The sequence below is a fragment of the Ictalurus furcatus genome, chromosome 16, assembly GCF_023375685.1.
Source record: "Ictalurus furcatus strain D&B chromosome 16, Billie_1.0, whole genome shotgun sequence".
Classification (NCBI taxonomy): Eukaryota; Metazoa; Chordata; class Actinopteri; order Siluriformes; family Ictaluridae; genus Ictalurus; species Ictalurus furcatus.
Window position 1 is genome coordinate 18,812,169 of NC_071270.1, and position 17,628 is coordinate 18,829,796.

Here is a 17,628-nt window from a genome sequence, read left to right on the forward strand (position 1 = left end):
GTAAAGTGTAGTAGTTATATGGGACCGGAACTGGAATAAATGCTGTTTTGTAATTACTGTAGATGCTTTTATTAGCGTTTTCAGTTATTTATCTGAAATATGCACATTGCCGTGAAGGACACTTTACCAGTGTGTAAAATGTCTTTTTTCTTTACATACTCGGTTGTAAATGTAATATCAGTGGGACACAAATGACACCCCAGTCTTTTCAAGCAATGAAATCACTCTTCTTCTTAAGTGTGAGATGACTTACACATACAGTTTATACGATACTAAACTGAACATGTTAGCCACATTAGCTTTGTAGCTGGTTTACACAAGTAAATATAAACAGCGGTTGTGCTTTTATACACCAAAAGATGGCGCCAACACAAAAGGCCTGAGCTCTATGGGTGCGGGTCCATCCATCCATCCATCCATCTTCTACCGCATACTCCTTTTCAGGGTCACGGGGAACCTGGAGCCTATCCCAGGGAGCATCAGGCACAAGGCAGGGTACACCCTGGACAGGGTGCCAATCCATCACAGGGCACAATCACATACACACTCACACACCCATTCATACTCTACGGACACTTTGGACATGCCAATCAGCCTACCATGCATGTCTTTGGACTGGGGGAGGAAACCGGAGTACCCAGAGGAAACCCCCGCAGCACGGGGAGAACATGCAAACTCCTCACACACACACAGGGCCACGGTGGAGGTGTGAGGTGAGGCAAACGTGCTAACCACTAAGCCACCGTTGGGTGCGGGGTCAATATTTTAAATAGTTATTCTGTAAAAACTCTCCCCTCCAAATTTATTTTATTTGGCAACTACAACAAAAAAACAACAACAAGTACTCTATACTCTATTACATCATGTATAGTACACCATTTAACATGCAGTTATCTGATGTAGACTGGAAATGAGGCCCAAAATTTGAAGTGGAAGTCTACATTAGAAGTCATTTGGATGATAATATAGTTCCAATTTCTTTCCTTATTTTTCTTCCTTCCTTCATTTGTTCATTCATTCATTCATTCATTCATTCATCCTTTAACCCCAGGCGCAGTGTGTCTAGAGCCTATCCCAGGAACACTGGGGATGACACGCCCTGAATGGGACACCAGTCCATCGCTGAGCACCATGCACACATTCATACCAAGGGCCAAATTAGAATAGCCAATCCACCTACTGGTATGTTTTCTGGAGGTGGGAGGAAACTGGAGAATAGAGGAGAAGCCTCACAGCTCCAGCATCTCTTGCTGGATCTTGAGATTGGGTTACTGTGTATGTGGTGTTCATCTGGGTTCTTTGGTTTTCTCCAACCACCTGAAAACATGCCAGTAGTAGGTGTGTTAAGTTATGTAGGCTACGTGTGAATGTATGTGAATGTGTGTGTATGGTGCCCTGCAATGAACAGGAGGTATTCCCACCTCTTGCCCAGTGTTCCCGGGATTGGCTCTGGATCCACTGACACCCTGAATGGAATAAAGATTAGAAGAAGAAGCCTTTAATTGTCGAATATACATCACAGCGCAGTGAAATTCTTTTTCTTTCTTTGCATATCCCAGCTCGTTAGGAAGCTGGGGTCAGAGTGCAGGGTAAGCCATGATACAGCGCCCCTGGGCCAGAGAGGATAAGGGCCTTGCTCAAGGGCTTAAACTCCAACCTTCTATGGGCGGCTGTGGCTCAGGTGGTAGAACGGGTTGTCCACTAATCGTAGGGTTGGCGGTTCGATTCCCGACCCACATGTCTCCACATATCGAAGTGTCCCTGGGCAAGACACTGAACCCCAAGTTGCTCCCGATGGCAAGTTAGCGCCTTGCATGGCAGCTCTGCTACCATTGTGTGTGTGTGAATGGATGAATGAGACACAGTGTAGTAGGTGTGCTAAATTGTGTAGGATACGCTTTGGATAAAAGCACTATATAAGTGCAGAAACAAAACAATTTAGAAATGCCGATCAGCCTACAAAGCATGTCTTTGGACTGGAGGAGGAAAGCGTAGCACCCAGAGGAAACCCCAGAGGTAGACATGAGCTTCCATTACTTGTTATCAACACAAGCTCCAGTGCAATTTGGTTGAACGAGCGCATCTGGAATGAAGTAAATTATTGTGTAAATATAATTTTGGGCAGAATGGTTTCTTTAAACCGAGAGTTTCCTGTTGTGCTGTTATGTACCACAAGATGGCGCCATCATAGAAGTGCTCTTGTCAATGCTAAAAAGTACGTTTTCAAACTTTTCTTGTTCCAAACCGTATAGAGAAATGTATTTAGTATAGAAACTAATCTCTAATGGCACAATTGCGTTACAAATAAATAAACATTAATAATCAAATATTTTTTTTTTTATCAAACGACCTGGCTAATTAATTAAATAATTAATTTGATCGACACTATTTATTAAAAAAAATAAAAAGCTCTACAAGCAGGCCATTTCTTGGTTTTTTTTTTTCTTTTATCTTTGGTAAAAACGACTTTCAAGTTTAGCAAATGTTCCACAAGCTGCGTCCCAAACCACATACTACCTTACTAAATAGTATGTAGTACGCATGCGCTTCTGTAGTACTGCTCTTGTGTACTATGTAGTAGGGGAGTGTGCGGATTGGGACGCGGCTGTAGGGCGGAGCTCTAACGGCGCCTCTGAGCAGCGGTGCAGAGCAGCGGGTCTACAAGCCAGCTACTGACGTTTAACCAGCATTTTCAGGAACATCATTTTATCTGCTGGGGAACGGGATTGTTTATTCTGAAATACTGTCCGGAAGTGGAGAACAGAGCGGTCGAGTGAAAAAGAGGTAAGAGCTAAAAGGTTACAATTTGAAAAAAAAAGAGAAAAGAAAACGGATTTCCTTCTGCCTACTAAACTTTGTCTGGGTGGGAAGTTCCTTTTCCGACGGGTCGCTCTTGCTAAACGCTTTTCAAAACACAAACAAAAAAAACTTGAGAAATGGCCTGTAATATGGCGTCATGTTGAAAGATTTAAACGCTTAATTCCGAATAAAACGACATAAAAGTGAGCTGGATAATATGGTATATATATATAATATAGTAGAGGACCGAAATGTTAGCTAGCGCTGTAGCTCCTTATTAAAAAAGCTCGGCTTTACCTGGTGTGCGGCTGAGGAAGAGCACTCGGCTAGCTGTTTTAAACAGACTTCGTTTCCTGTTCTGGCAGAGTGTGTATATTTGTGTCCTAAGTTTTATAAACTAGTCTATTAGAGGTGTGGAGACTGTGCTGTAAGTCGCTGAAGTTTGCGCCACGGCCTGCAGGCTGTAACTCTGTGCCAGAAGTCTGAACTTGAAGTGAACGTAGGCGTCTTGTAACTAACACACACACACACTATCCTGTCCAATCTGCTCCATTAATGAGTTACTGATAGTAGACAGGCCAGAGGTTTATATGCAGCTTTAAAACTAACCTCAGATACACACTGGGAGAGATGTAGTTTTCTTTTTCTTCTATGTGTAGTAGATAAAGTTCACTCATACATGCACAAGTCCATGTGTAACTCGGACCTTCACCCTAATCAGCCCTCTAAAACATATTTCATGCTATTTGTTATGGCTCGCCTCAGGTATTGCAAAGATTTCACATGGCTGTGTGTGTGGGGCTGTGTCGTAGTTGTCAAACAGGTTGGGCTAGGGAACAAAAATGCACCCTGAGGGTGCGAATACTTCAGTGTATATAATGCACAGGCTGAGTGTGTATAGTGCACGGGCTGAGTGTGTATAGTGCACGGGCTGAGTGTGTATAGTGCACGGGTTGAGTGTGTATAATGCACGGGCTGAGTGTGTATAGTGCACGGTATGGGTGTAAATACCCGAGTGTATATAATGCACGGTCTGAGTGTGTATAGTGCACGGTATGAGTGTGTATAATGCACGGGCTGAGTGTATATAATGCACGGGCTGAGTGTGTATAGTGCACGGGCTGAGTGTGTATAATGCACGGGCTGAGTGTGTATAATGCACGGTATGAGTGTAAATACCCGAGTGTATATAATGCACGGTCTGAGTGCGTGTAATGCACGGTCTGAGTGCGTGTAATGCACGGTCTGAGTGCGTGTAATGCACGGTATGAGTGTGTATAATGCACGGTCTGAGTGTAAATACCCGAGTGTGTATAACGCACGGTCTGGGTGCGAATACCCGAGTGTGTATAACGCACGGTCTGGCTGCGAATACCCGAGTGTGTATAACGCACGGTCTGGGTGCGAATACTCGAGTGTATAATGCTCTCTTGATTCCCACCTCTGCCCTGTGTGTGTGGCGTTTGCATGTTCTCCTCCCCCAGTCCAAATACATGTGTTTTAGGCTGATTGGCATTTCCAAATTGTCTGTGGTGTGTGAGTGTGTCTGCGATCGTGCTCTGTGATGAATTGGCACCCCATCCAGGGTGTCCCCCACCTTGTGACCAGAGTCCCCTGGGAAAAGCTCCAAGCTTCCCGCAACCCTGTGTAGTATAAACTGTACAGAAGATGGATGGGTGGATGGATGGATAATGCTAACTCTGGGTTTAAATACATGAGTATATAATGCACAAGTATACAGTCGACTACAAAAGTTTGCATACCCTTAGGATGAAATATATACTAACAGGAAATTAAGTATGTGAGATTTTAAGGTGTTCTAGTAACAAGTATCGATCAGTCCAATTGTTTTTCAGTCTAATCTCCCTTTCTGGATGTTCTATATATATTCTTTAATACTTTTGCCTTTATGACTGTCTCCAACCTCTTTGCGTATCATATCAGCAGAGGTTTATTGATGAATTTATTTGCAATATTCACAGTTCCATTAAAGCTTCTTCTTTGATTGGTCAATCTTTGCTCGTTCTTCTTGACAGCAAAACTTTCAATTTTCAAGCAAGTCTTGTTTATTCTACTTATCTGTGATGGATTATTGTCTTGTTGCGTAATGTGACGTTTCAGTTCCAACAGGATATGTTTAAAATCGAGGTTCAGGATTCTTCTTTTCTTTAAACTCGGAAGCCATCGGGGACGCAAACTTTTGCACTCAGTGGTGTAATGCACACTCCAAATACCTGAGTATAATATGCACAGCGTGGCTAAATATCTGAGCACATAACGCACGTTTTTGGTTCAAATGCCTGGAGAAATAACGCAGCATCTAGGTCTAAATGCCAGTAGAAGTAATGCATTCTTTGGGTCCAAATATCGAGGGTGAAAAATGCGTCCAAATAATACACGCTACACATTCAAATACCAATAGGAAATAATTCACCCGCTGGGTTTCAACGGTCTGGCAGTACACCTAAAGTATGCTGAGAACATTTTTGTGTTCTAGTCTAAGACTCAAGATTGTTACTAAGCTAGAAATGCTATGTATTGAAGAATAACTTAATAATAATTCAGTGCTAAATATCAGTACTGTGTGTATCTTTCTTCTTCCTCCCCCTTTTAAAATGTACTAAGGTTTAAAACAAGACATCACTCAATGGTATGACTAGTCAAAGGCAGTGTATGAGGTCACTGAAAAATAGCACCCAGCGATTCATTGTGCGTTTTATGACCCACATTTAGAAGAGAGCATGCTGTGCTCTGGAGTCATCACACCGTCCTGATGGATTGTCAGAGACTTAGGTGGTTCAGCCCAAGGCGTTTTCGTTCCAGTTTCTTACATGGCTCTCCAGTGAGCGTTATGCAAGCAGGTGGAGTGAACATCTGGATTGGGTGTCGACTCCTAGACGAATTTGCTTACGTGATTGCCGTTGTTCTTGCTAATAAATAGGTAGCTGTTAAATAAATGACATTACATATCAGTCATATGTGACATATATGTCACTACCGATCGGTAACATGTACAGCGGTAGTCCGGGTGCCCGGGACGAGCAGATTTCACCAACAAGAAAAGAACGCAAAAACCCCACCCTGTGTTGACTTTGACATTTGGTATGCAGATATCCATCCAACTATCCGTTTTCCAAACGGCTTCTCCTACACAAGGCCACGTACCCGTCCCAGGGAACTCGGGGGGGACACCCTGGACAATTTGGAAATGCCAGTCAGCCTACTGTGCACGTTATATTCATTCACTGGGGAGGAAACCGGAGCACCCAGAGGGAAACCCTGAAGCACAGGGAGAACATGCAACTCCACACACGCAGGGCGGGGACGGGATTTGGACCCCAATCCCGGAGGTGCAAACGTGCTAACTGTTAAGCCACCGTGCCCCCCCCCCCCCCCCCCGAAAACACGCATTAAACCAAGCAAGCAAAGGTCAAGCACAAACTTGCCGTATAACTCCTCCCGTTAGAAGTAAATAAAGATTCCAGCCAGACTTTTATATACAATGCAAGGAGAGAACATTGCAGCTCAAAGGCAAAATCTTGGCCAACAGCCTGCTGACTTCGTCATGGGCACAAACATGATGTGTTACATTAGAAACTTTATTCTAAGAAGATAATTATATTCATAGTTCATTTCCCTTAGTCTATAGTAACTAGCGAAAGGTATTATACTACTTTTTCACCTACTCGATTAAGATTCTTTACAACAAAAACGTGGGACTTGGCAGCACACTGGAGTTTTTCCTTGCCTGGAAGACTACCTAATGAATTTATGATTTGTCCACCCCTCGTGACTGATACGTGTCCTAACTCTAAAAACTATGGAAAACCTTTTTTTTTTTTTTCTTGGCCTTTGTTAAAAATGGATGTTAATTGAGCTTTAAGTTACTGTTGCTCTTGACTGCTGTAGTTTTTGGTCCAAAATCTGTTTATATATTGATCATTTCACTTAAATAATGAGCACTCAGTGCTGCACTTGATACTGCAGACCAATCAATAAAGCCTCGGGGGATTTAGAATGGATTTGCGAGTGTATTGAACAGGATGATGTACTGTGACTTGGTCAATGCTTCTGTTGTTCCATCAGTGCATGCGATTTTGAGCTCCTTGTTCCCGTGCCACTGGTCACACTCGCACAGAAAGACGCTCCGTCCATCGTTTCTTATCGGCTTTCGATGTGAACAGCGAGTTTCTCTCTAATAAACAATAGGGCACACAGCAGGGTTGTTGGGGGGGGAAGCCTTCCAGGATGTCGGCTTGTCATGTTCCTGGTATTGTCCTCTAGAAATTTAGTGATATGACATACAGTACAGCACTGATAGGGAGGCTGATTTCCAACTGCCTTCCCACACGAATTATCACACTCGAACACGTTTGGCAGTGCATTTGAAATGATGGGAACTCTGCTGTTATAGGCTGTTCTGGCCAGCAGCAAGCACTCCCCCTCGCTTGGTGCTGCATGCAACAAGGTTGCCATTGATGGCACACTGTGTGGTATTGTGGTGGGCTCGTGCAGAATGAAGGCTACCTTTGTCTCCTCGAGAGGGGCTCTGGAGGAGAATCCTGTTGAGACAAGAGCAGCACTAGAGGAGGACATGGTCTTTATGCATGGCCTTCACCAGGTGACCTGCTGCCCATCGTTCCAGATCACTGCCAGATCAGACGCTGAGGTCAACCTCCATGTGTGAACATGGATACAACCGCAAGCCCTCGGCTGTCACATGGATGCCTTTTGGACTATCAGTGCTTCCTTTAGCTCTGGTTCTGATGAATCATTATTTTATAATGTAGCATTGATTATTTGTCCCCATAATTAAGACTGACAACATATTTCCATATGGGTTTAACTATTTGGATTTTAAGGGGGTAAAAACAATGAACAGGAATGGTATCACTGAAATGAAATTTACAAGCATGCTTTTTATTTAATACTCACATGTTAAAGGAAATTTTTGGTGGTGTTGGGTACTAATGAATTTTGTATGTTAACAAGCCTCTGTGGTTAGGTGCAGCTGTAGGTGCTGTTGATATTCTCATCGTACACTGCTGTGAACTGTGTTTGTGAGTGTTTATAGGTGGGGGAGGTTTTTTTATGGTTTAGCCTGATTTAAATAATCCACTTTAAAAAGCTCTCCTTTAAACTAAAGTCAGTCGGACCTTATAAACCAGTTCACAAAACTGTGAATATAAGCTGAAGTAACCAAAGTTTTACGTTTTTTTGTTTTGTTTTTTTTTTTTACTCCATGATCGCATGGACAACTATGAACTTTTAGTTCTTGTTTGAGTTCACTTTTATTACTATATTGCATACAATTTAAGTTCAGCTTGGTGTGCTTGTTAAACAGAACCTAGCGTGTTAGCTTGTTCAGCACTGTCTTTTCTGGGGCTTGGAAGTTCTGTTTTTAGAGAACTTTCTGGATGTGGCATAGTCATTGAGGACATCCCCTGAAGGCTGTAAAACTGAAACCAGTAATGTATAAATGTGGAAGACCTTGATGTGCCAAAAATAAACAATCAACTGGCATTAAAAAAAAAAAAGTTGCCTTTTTATCATCTTTGTATCACTGACTTGTTTAGATTGGACAGGCATTGATTAGACAGCCTAGAAATGGACACAGTTTTTTTAAATTTATTTTGGAAGCATATGTTTTTGTCCTAATACATATCAATAACCAGCTCTTTCATAGATTGCACTTTCATGACTGTTGCACCAAATTGGACCAGCTTTCTCATTTTCGGAGCCCTAGTATGGCAGAACGTCTGTGGTGAGTCTCAAGAAAGCGATGACTGGAGCCGGATTTATGTCTGGCGTGTGCAGTGGACTCCACAGTCTCTCCCGTTTTTGGAGATTTGGATTCGAGGTTTGTTTCGAGGTGCTGGAGGCCGTCTCCTACAACTGTTTGGAGCCAGCCATATTTGGTCAAAGCAACATGTACTGTTATTCCAAAGGCGAGAGAAATCCTTCGCTCTTGAAGCCAGTTGGATCCCCTCTGCCTCTAATAGGACACGTTTTATTAATGCCATCACACCCACTAAAGTGAAGATGAGTTCTTTGATGAGTGGTGTGTGGAGTTTATTGAAGAAGAACATAAAAAAATTATTCTTAAGCTGTCATTGAACACATTTACGCTCCAATGCTGCCTGTTTGTACTCCATGCCAGCACGGGGAGTGTCTGAGTGGTGCTTGTTAAGAGATTGGAGTTGTAAGGAAAGAGGCATTAGTCACTCCACAGTTTAAACATATGATTACCAAACGTCTAGTTGAGAGGTCATCATGACTAAGGAGGAAACGTGCCATGAGGACAGGACCAATGGGAATCGTTAAGTGACCTGTATCTCGCACACACTGTGCTTAATTCTATCAGTTTTATTGGTCCTCTTTGTGGCGTTGATGTCAAATGGGATTCACTACTACATCTATGAAATCTCTTCCTCACCAGACATTGGGCCTCATTTATCTCTTAGTGAAGTTTTTGTAGGCTTTGAAATGTTTTCGTAGACCGAACCGAACCGAAAATCTGCACCAGATTTACAAAAAGTTTCGGTAACACTGATCTTTTTGCTCATTTGCACATGTTTATCAAGAAGACAAAGCTCAGTGAGCTGAAGATGACGATTAAGCGGTGAACGAGCATTTCCTAAGCACAGCGTTGGATAAATCTTCCAGTAATGCAGCTCGGCCACTGCTGCTTGCCCTCTAAAACAGGCATGGAATGACTCATCCTCCTGTTATGCACTGCCATTTCTTTTGTCCCACATGAATGCCTACTCTTATTTGTCTTCATTTATGGATTTGTCTTAATTTATTCATTTTGGATTGCGTCATCAATAATATGAAACCGCTGAGTTTCAGTGAATCTCTGCAGGCAAGACTATCAGTCAAGGTTCAGATTAGCGAGTCTGCACAAACGTACGAGCTCTCGAAACCATTTTACCAACGCTCCTGTGAACGATTTTATGAATACATTTGTATAGTTTAATAACCGCAGCCTGCGATGAAGCTTTGGGACACCTTTTATCCCGAGCCACTTTTAGCAGTGGTTTACATTACATGATAAAACTTTGGTATACAAAACTGAGTCATCTGTAGCGTCTGGCTGGGGGAGGGTGGTTAGCGATGGATATCTGAGATTGCTGAAAGACTGGGTCAGAACTGAAGTTGGAGCGAGTCCTAACCAAGCCAGTCTGCTTCTCGCAGCCCCCAAATCACTTGAGGCTCGTATGTGTGAGCGAAAACACCTCTCCGTCCTGCACATGTGCGGGTTCGGTCTGGAACCAATAAAACATTCTTTATAGTTTTAAAAATGACATATGTACTGTATGCAACAGCCATATTTGCAACCCATTTGCTGTAAATTGTTACTCATGTAGTATAATATAGACTGCTATTTAATGTGATAAATGAACGCAGTTTCAATTTTTTTTGTGCCAGAAATGTGGTCTTTGACACATCATTAAAGACATCAGAGGCCCATGGTATTAATTTGAATTTGAAATCTGACCATCCTTCATCATTTTTTTTTTTTTTTTTTTTAGAGCCTTGTATGAATTTATCAATAAGATGTCTATGCTGTTGTTATGAAAGCTCATATGGTCTTGCTGAGCTTCCACGAACTGTTCAATTAAATACAATAAATATTCAAGTTCTGCCTACTGTGTAGCGTTGATGCAAATCAGGAGCTGTACTCTGAAATCAAATACACAAGTTTAATCCCGTTCTTCTCGCCCGTCAATGCCTGCACTCGTTTTGATGCAAGCGTTTTAGCTGATCAGGGTGTGAAGCATGATTTTTGGCCTATTGTTTGGGATTTAAAGCAGATGGTCCGTAGTTTTTGGTGGGAAAAACAGCTGCGTTGCATAAACGTGTCTGCGGACGTAAAAATGTGCAGATCGACTTCCCGTCCCCCCTGTGGGAATGTGACTGAAGGAATGTAAGGTCCGTGTCACTGGTCATGTCATGCCAGAAGGGTCATCTGCAACCTCAGATCACTTTCTGCTGAGCTTTACTCAGAAGTCTGGCAGAAACTGTTTTTAGTGTAAATGGAATCTCTCGCTCTCGCTCTCATGTCTAGCCTGCTTGACTTCAGAAATTCAAGCGTCTTCATCGGTTCTTGCTGTGTCTAATCCTACTTGAAGGCTCCGCAGAGTTTGTAAGCACATCTCACCTTCCATATGGCTTCACCTGGTTGCGTACGAACGTGAAAGTCCTTTAGAAGGGGAAGGCAGGCAAATACTTCCTCTTGACTGGAATACAAATTGCTGTTCCTTCCTCACAAGGTAGTGCTACGTCCTGTTTCTTATTTCTTTTTTCACTCAGCTGAAGCCCTTCATATTGAAAGTTGGAGTCAGATTTAATTAAACGCTTTCACAAGTGTTCAGATCCTCTCCACTTCGGCAGTTTTTTTATTACGAGCTGGTTATTTCAATAAAAAAAAAAAAATCATTTTTTTTGGTCATAGAAAGCCATCTCAGTGACTAGGTGGATAAACTCCTGATTTGATTAAAGCCCTTTCCTTGTCGTGTAGCTTATAAATGTGTAGTGCTGTCCTTTTTTTTTTCTTTTTTTTTTCTGGTAAACTGTGGTGGTATTAACTGTGGGTTTTTTTTTTTTCTCCATGTAATAATCTAGGCATGAGCATGAGAAGAGCAAATGGCAAATGTTCTAGGCGATATCATATTAAAAATGTACTGCGGTAAGTAAAATGTCATTTGAACAATTTCTTATAATGTTTTCCAAAAGTACACGATCCAGATTGTCCAAAACATGAGTGTTTTGTATTAAGCGCTTCAAACAAACTCGTAAGTGTATTAACGTGGCTCGTCCTGTCAGATGCTGCGGCAGATGCGTGTGCTGTTTGATGTGTTCCAGACATGTTTTCTTCAGCACAGAAATGACATTTTTACATTTATATCCTTATCTGTAAATATTAGAAAGTCACGTCAGTATTTCCAATTTCATAAAGCCTCGTCCTGACAGCGAGCGAGTCTCCATTAAACTTCACCGAACGAGCGCGAGTCCACACATGCGCGTCAATCAAACAGCGCGCGATAGAAAGGAAGCGCAATAACTCTGACTAACAATGATCAAATATGTTGTTTGATATTTACAAACAAAAGTCATTGTGTGTTTTATGAGAGCAGTAACTGTAATGGGGTTATAAGATGTAACTGTTTATAAATGTATGAAGTTTCATATGTTTATGGAATAAAGTAACGTTACTGTGTTGAGATGAGTGAATGTGTGTTACTGCAGAGCATTCAACCTCTTACCAGTTAATACTTAGTTTGTACTTTTGTTTTTCTTTTTTAGCATTTTAATATAGTGATTTAACTTCTGCTTTAAAGCTTGTGGACACTCAGTTGTGTTTTTGTTTTCGAAATATAATGTTAATATTTTTAAAAACTCCTTTGCACAATGTATAGCATAGCCCATATAGACACATTTAATACCTTGTTTGAAGGACCAAATCGGACAGAATGTGAAATAAAATGTTTTTTCAAAATAGAGAAAAGAAAAATTGGCCTTTTAATCCAACCAATTGATTAATTGAAGAAATAATATACAGATTAATCCGATTATCCAAATAATCGTTAGCTGCAGCCATACAAACATCCACAAACTTCCATTTGTTGAATAGAAGTAAGGAATAAAACATGACGAGATGAAGACCTGTAACTTATACAACGTGCTTACACCGGAGACTCCTTCCATAAACGTTAACGAAACGTCTCCTAACATAAAGCTTTAACGTATCAAAGATTATATGTTTAATTTGTTCAATAATGCCACAGTTTAAACCCATTTTTATTCTACATGTGTTAGGATCGTGCCCTCTGTACAAGTCACCTACTGACCAGTCAGATTCAGCAGCGCTGTGGTATAACAATATGTAATATTTAAAAAGTAAGCAAACAATTACATAAATACACAGGTAACAAAAGAAATAAGTTCAGTTAGTTTGCCAAGACAGCCCTACGAATGTGACATCAATTAGTCAGACACGGAGGTTTTCAAAGGACACAAAAGAGCAAAGAATGACCTTTCACAGTGTAATTGGATTGATGATTTATTACCCACCCCTATTCAGTACAAAGAAAGAAGGAGGTGACTGCTCACAGCAGTGGCTGTTCAAACTGTGCTAAAGTTACAGCTTGTCTGAATAGACCGCGTCTCCTCCCGTTCTGAAGACGTTCTAAACATCGAGATGTCACCGCACTGTGTACACTCTGCCCTATGCCTTGGTTTCTGTTTAGGAGGCGTTGCAGTTGAAAAAGCATTCTTGATTATTGCGTTATTGAGCATATTGCTACACCCTCACAGTCTACACCGAGCCTCCTGTATTTGCTTAGACGGATCACTCGGATGGAATTACTTTGTCGCCACCAAAAACATTCCCAACTCCACTTCTGCACACATTCCTTAAGCTGGTGGGGAGGCAACAAAACAAGTGTTGGACCTGCAACAGGGAGCGCCCCCCCTTTCTCCGGCGCCTGTGTCGTCCTTCCCCGCTTTCTCCCCTCCCTCCTATCTCGCCTGGAGTCCGCCGAAAATCGCTGTGGAATTCCAGAGGAATGTAGTGTGGAATTGCGCAATAAAGATGCCAGCGATGAGCTGCCTAAATGAGTTTCAGAAAGTTTGTGCTTCACCGCTATCAGAGCCGCACTTTACAAATAACGAACGTGAACCGATATCTAGCAACGAGACGGTTTGAACATGCTCGACGGGACTCTGAACTTTCACAGCAAAATTAGCAGAAGGCAATTTATGACTGAAATACGTGAGATTATTTTTTTTAAGTCGGTGTGTAGTTTTTACACATTTACGTTGATTACTATTTACATTGATTAATGGGTCTGTGCTTCATTATTTACATTCAGACCACATCTTTGCATTTTTTTAAGAGCATTAAAGAATATTAGGCTGAATATTGAATAAAAAGATGGGTCTTTTTCCTTCCTAAACTAGAGGTGTAAACCTCCATATTTTGATTTATAAGTCAATGATTTGACATTTTTAACGATACCGCTGAATCCGCCGTGATACGATTTGATTCAGTGACCAGCTTTGTTAAGAATTTGGGGTAAGGCCTTTTGTTAATTCACAAATTGTATCTTTGAGAGAGACTATTTTAAAAGTTTCAGAGTACCGGCAAATCGCCCTGCTAGCCTTTTAATGTATCATTTTTATTTTATTTTTTTAACACACCAGTTTGTCCTTTTTTATTATTTATTTATTTATTTGTTTATTTATAAGATAGTCATTGATGTATAAGGGCTGTGCCATATCATATCGTCCATGATGTACCGGTTCAATTCTTCCCCATGATGAGAATAGTCATCCCGCCATACTGACGATATAGTTGTTGACGTGTTTATGAGACGCAACGTGGATGTCTCGCAGGTAGAGCAAGCACGGCGGAAGGCGGTGCTCCAACCTTACACAAACAAAAGGAGTTTCCTCCATAGTATGGAAGTGGTTCGGATACAGAAGATCACACGTGACTTGAACATCTCTTTCAAAAACCCGCAAGAAGAAAACGTCAGGAAGTGGCGTCTAACGTCAGGAATGTAGTGTTGAATGTTACTATTTTCATACAGTGAAGTATCCTGATATAGTTTTAATCCATGCAATGTATAATCAGTTGTACTTGATAGAAATCATAGAGTTGTGATCATTGCATTGATTCATTTCAGTCTGCCTTTTAGATCAGTGCATCGATTCCAATTGTCGGATCAGTACACCCCTCTTAAGCATATTATTAACTTGTTTATCACCGTCTTTATGATTCTTTTAACTCCTTTTTATAACCGTCGAATTGTGCCAATCTAGCTTTCATCGTTCTATTTCTTTTTGAAGGCTGTCCGACTTTTCCCTTGACCCTGAACTGCCCCGGCGCTTGTTTATTCTACACCGTGGGAGTACTTACTGTCTCACGTGCTGTAAGATTATGGCAGTAGGGATTTGCTCCACAGATTACACTGCAGCAGATGTTTTGAGAGCTGTTGCGTATATTCCCCCATGTTTAAGTCATCAGCGTGCCGTGACTCCTGCCAGCGGAAGACATGGAGCTGCTTTCTGTTGGACTTGGTATCGCTGTGCTGGAATTCACAGTTTGCTGGCCATGTCCGTTTGTTGGGCCCGTGCAAAGATGTCCTGTCCACAACCACGGGCGTTTCACATTCTGGTTAAGTGTAACTATCTCCTGCTGTAACGAGCACTGCAAAGTGATCGCCAGAAGAAGGAGAAGTGCTGTGGTCTTCTGTTTAGTGTGTTCTTGCATATGCATTAAAGAGAGCGTTACAGACCATGTACAGTGTATATACGCAAAACTTCCCGTATTTGAATCTGCAGATTTATTACAACACGTGCGTCAAGGCAGGGCAAGGACGCCAGCCGTGTTTATCGTGTAAACACATGCTGATTCACTTTATTAAATCAGTTTATGGGTGTTGCTTCCTGGCGAGTACAGATGGGTGATATGGACTTTAAAGAATATCACGATATTTTCTGGTATTTTATTGCGATAATGATATCAGTGATGATTATATATATATATATATATATATATATATATATAATATGTGTGTATTTTTATATATATGTATATGTAGTACTGTGCACCACTGTTTTTGGCTACACGTGATCGCTGTGATCTTGAAAGCCTCAGAAACGCAAACGCCGATCTAAAATTAAAACGGATTTCCTGTAACCAAACCCGTTCCAGATTGTAGAGGTAGCTCCTCGTTTAGCGATGAGCTCATCTTCAGCTTTATGACCGCCATAGTTGTTTTCGCTCCGCACGAGAGATGAGAACGGGTCGCAGGCCGTCGCTCACAAATACGTCATCAACTAGGCTTTATCGTTATTATCATGGGAAGACTAATTCTTGTTGTGGGGAGAATTTCTACCGCTATATCACAAACGATAAGATATCGCCCCATCCGTACTGGCGAGAGAGACAACATGCCTTATAATGATAAGCAGCATTGTTCTCCATGAAGTAATCGTGTGTATTAACTCCATTCTGGAGGAGACCGATATGAATGAGAACGGTTAGATGGACCTAGCGGAGGATGAGAAGAGTCAGCTTGCATATAGAGATAAAGGACAGCGTGACGTGGATTCGCGTCATGTCGTGAAACCACTGTCCTTCAAACACAGGACCGGGGAAGTGAATCAGCAGGAAAGCTGTCAGAATAACATCACCGTTCTAATACTGTTTACATTGTAATGCTTTTTTTTTTTTTAAAAAAAAAAAAGATAAAGGATGCGTTTAAACGGTTAAGATCCTGTGTTCTGGTATTAATCACAAATAGTGATCGTTTTTCAAAATGGGTTTTATTGAAACGTTTCGAGATCTTGCAAATTGGAGTGAGGAAAAAAGATCTTCAGAAAGTGACATTTGTTTCCCCATCCTGACCAGGATAACACTCTTACTGAATCTGAACGAACAGGCCAAAAGAAATGGTTTGTGTATTGTGTACTGATTTGCAGTTTGCCAGTGAAGTGTGTCCCTGTCAGGTTTGTTGCTCAAGCACCAAATTTCTTTTGTCATAAAGTTATGCTAAATGGTAAAAGGTCTGCATATATATAGCGCTTTTATCCAAAGCGTTTTACAATGTGTCACACACACTCACTCATACGCCAATGTTAGCAGAGCTGCCATGCAAGGCGTGAACTTGCCATCGGGAGCAACTTGGGGTTCAGTGTCTTGCCCAGGGACACTTCGGCATGTGGAGTCAAGTGGGCCGGGAATCGAACCGCCGACCCAAATGAATAGTGGACAACCCGCTCTACCACCTGAGACACAGCCGCCCGAAGTGCTCACACCGGCAGTACTGTGCATGGAGAACAATAGCACCTTTAGGCTACGTCCACATTAATCCGGATAGATCCGGAAACGACGTTTTTCTTTTTAACACGCTCTCCGTCTGCACTGACGATTTTCGAACGCTCTTCAAAAAATTGCTCGTCAACGCCGAAACGTCTGAAAACGCTTACAAAGTAAGAAGCTTTGGCGCACGTCATGTCCGTCAGGCGTTTAATTAGCAATGAAATCTGAAGGTGGTACAAAGTGACGATCTTTTAACAAAGCTATCAAACTGGATCAACACAACAACTGCAGTACAACACCGTCCACCGTCTCGTTTCTTTCGAGTTGAGCGGGTCAGGTGACTAGAAACACATCGTCCTGTCGGTTCATACTACAGCACGGAAACGGCGTTTTCAAATGCATCCACTCGGAAGAGAGTTTTCGCAAAGCGCAGTTTTCAGCTGGACAAAGACCGCCGTCTCGGTGTGGAGGGAAGGCTAAAACACGAAGGAAAATCTGCGTTTTCAGGTTTATCCGGATTAATGTTGACGTAGCCTCCAGAATAAACATCGTGTCGGTCAGTGCCCATGACGCTCAGAATAAAGCTCAGGAGAGAATGCCACTTTGGCTACCTTTTTGTAAATGATCAGCTGTATTTATGAAGATTTAAATAATCTCCTGCTGAAATGCCATGCGTCGTCTGGCACGTTAAAACAGTTACCCGCCCAGCGTATTGATTAATCATGGTGCTGTACGCTGAGTGTCTGTGTGCTAGCAGATCTGCTGACCTCCTACTGGAGTCGGGCTGGCCTTCATGCTGGGCTTTGACCTTGAAGTTCACATAATTGGTGTCATTAGTTTCCCAAGCGCAGCTTTGCAGAGGCTTTGTATTGACTTTCCTTGGTTAGAATTTACTGCTTTACAACCTCCACTTGACAGTAAAAGTCTGTACGTATCCGAGAACGTCGAAGCTTTAACCGGTCTTCTCGTTTCACATAGTGACACTCGGTGCAATT

At 41.9% G+C, this 17,628-nt stretch overlaps 1 protein-coding gene across 1 annotated transcript in view; it reads left to right on the forward strand.

Moving 5' to 3' along the window:
- The first annotated feature begins 2,630 nt into the window (after positions 1-2,630).
- The window catches only part of tln1 (talin 1), an 84,245-nt gene continuing 69,247 nt past the window's right edge, over positions 2,631-17,628 (forward strand). Inside the window, exon 1 of the mRNA XM_053646253.1 lies at positions 2,631-2,784. The gene's annotated coding sequence lies outside the window, so the exon portion shown is untranslated. The remainder of the gene's footprint in view (positions 2,785-17,628) is intronic.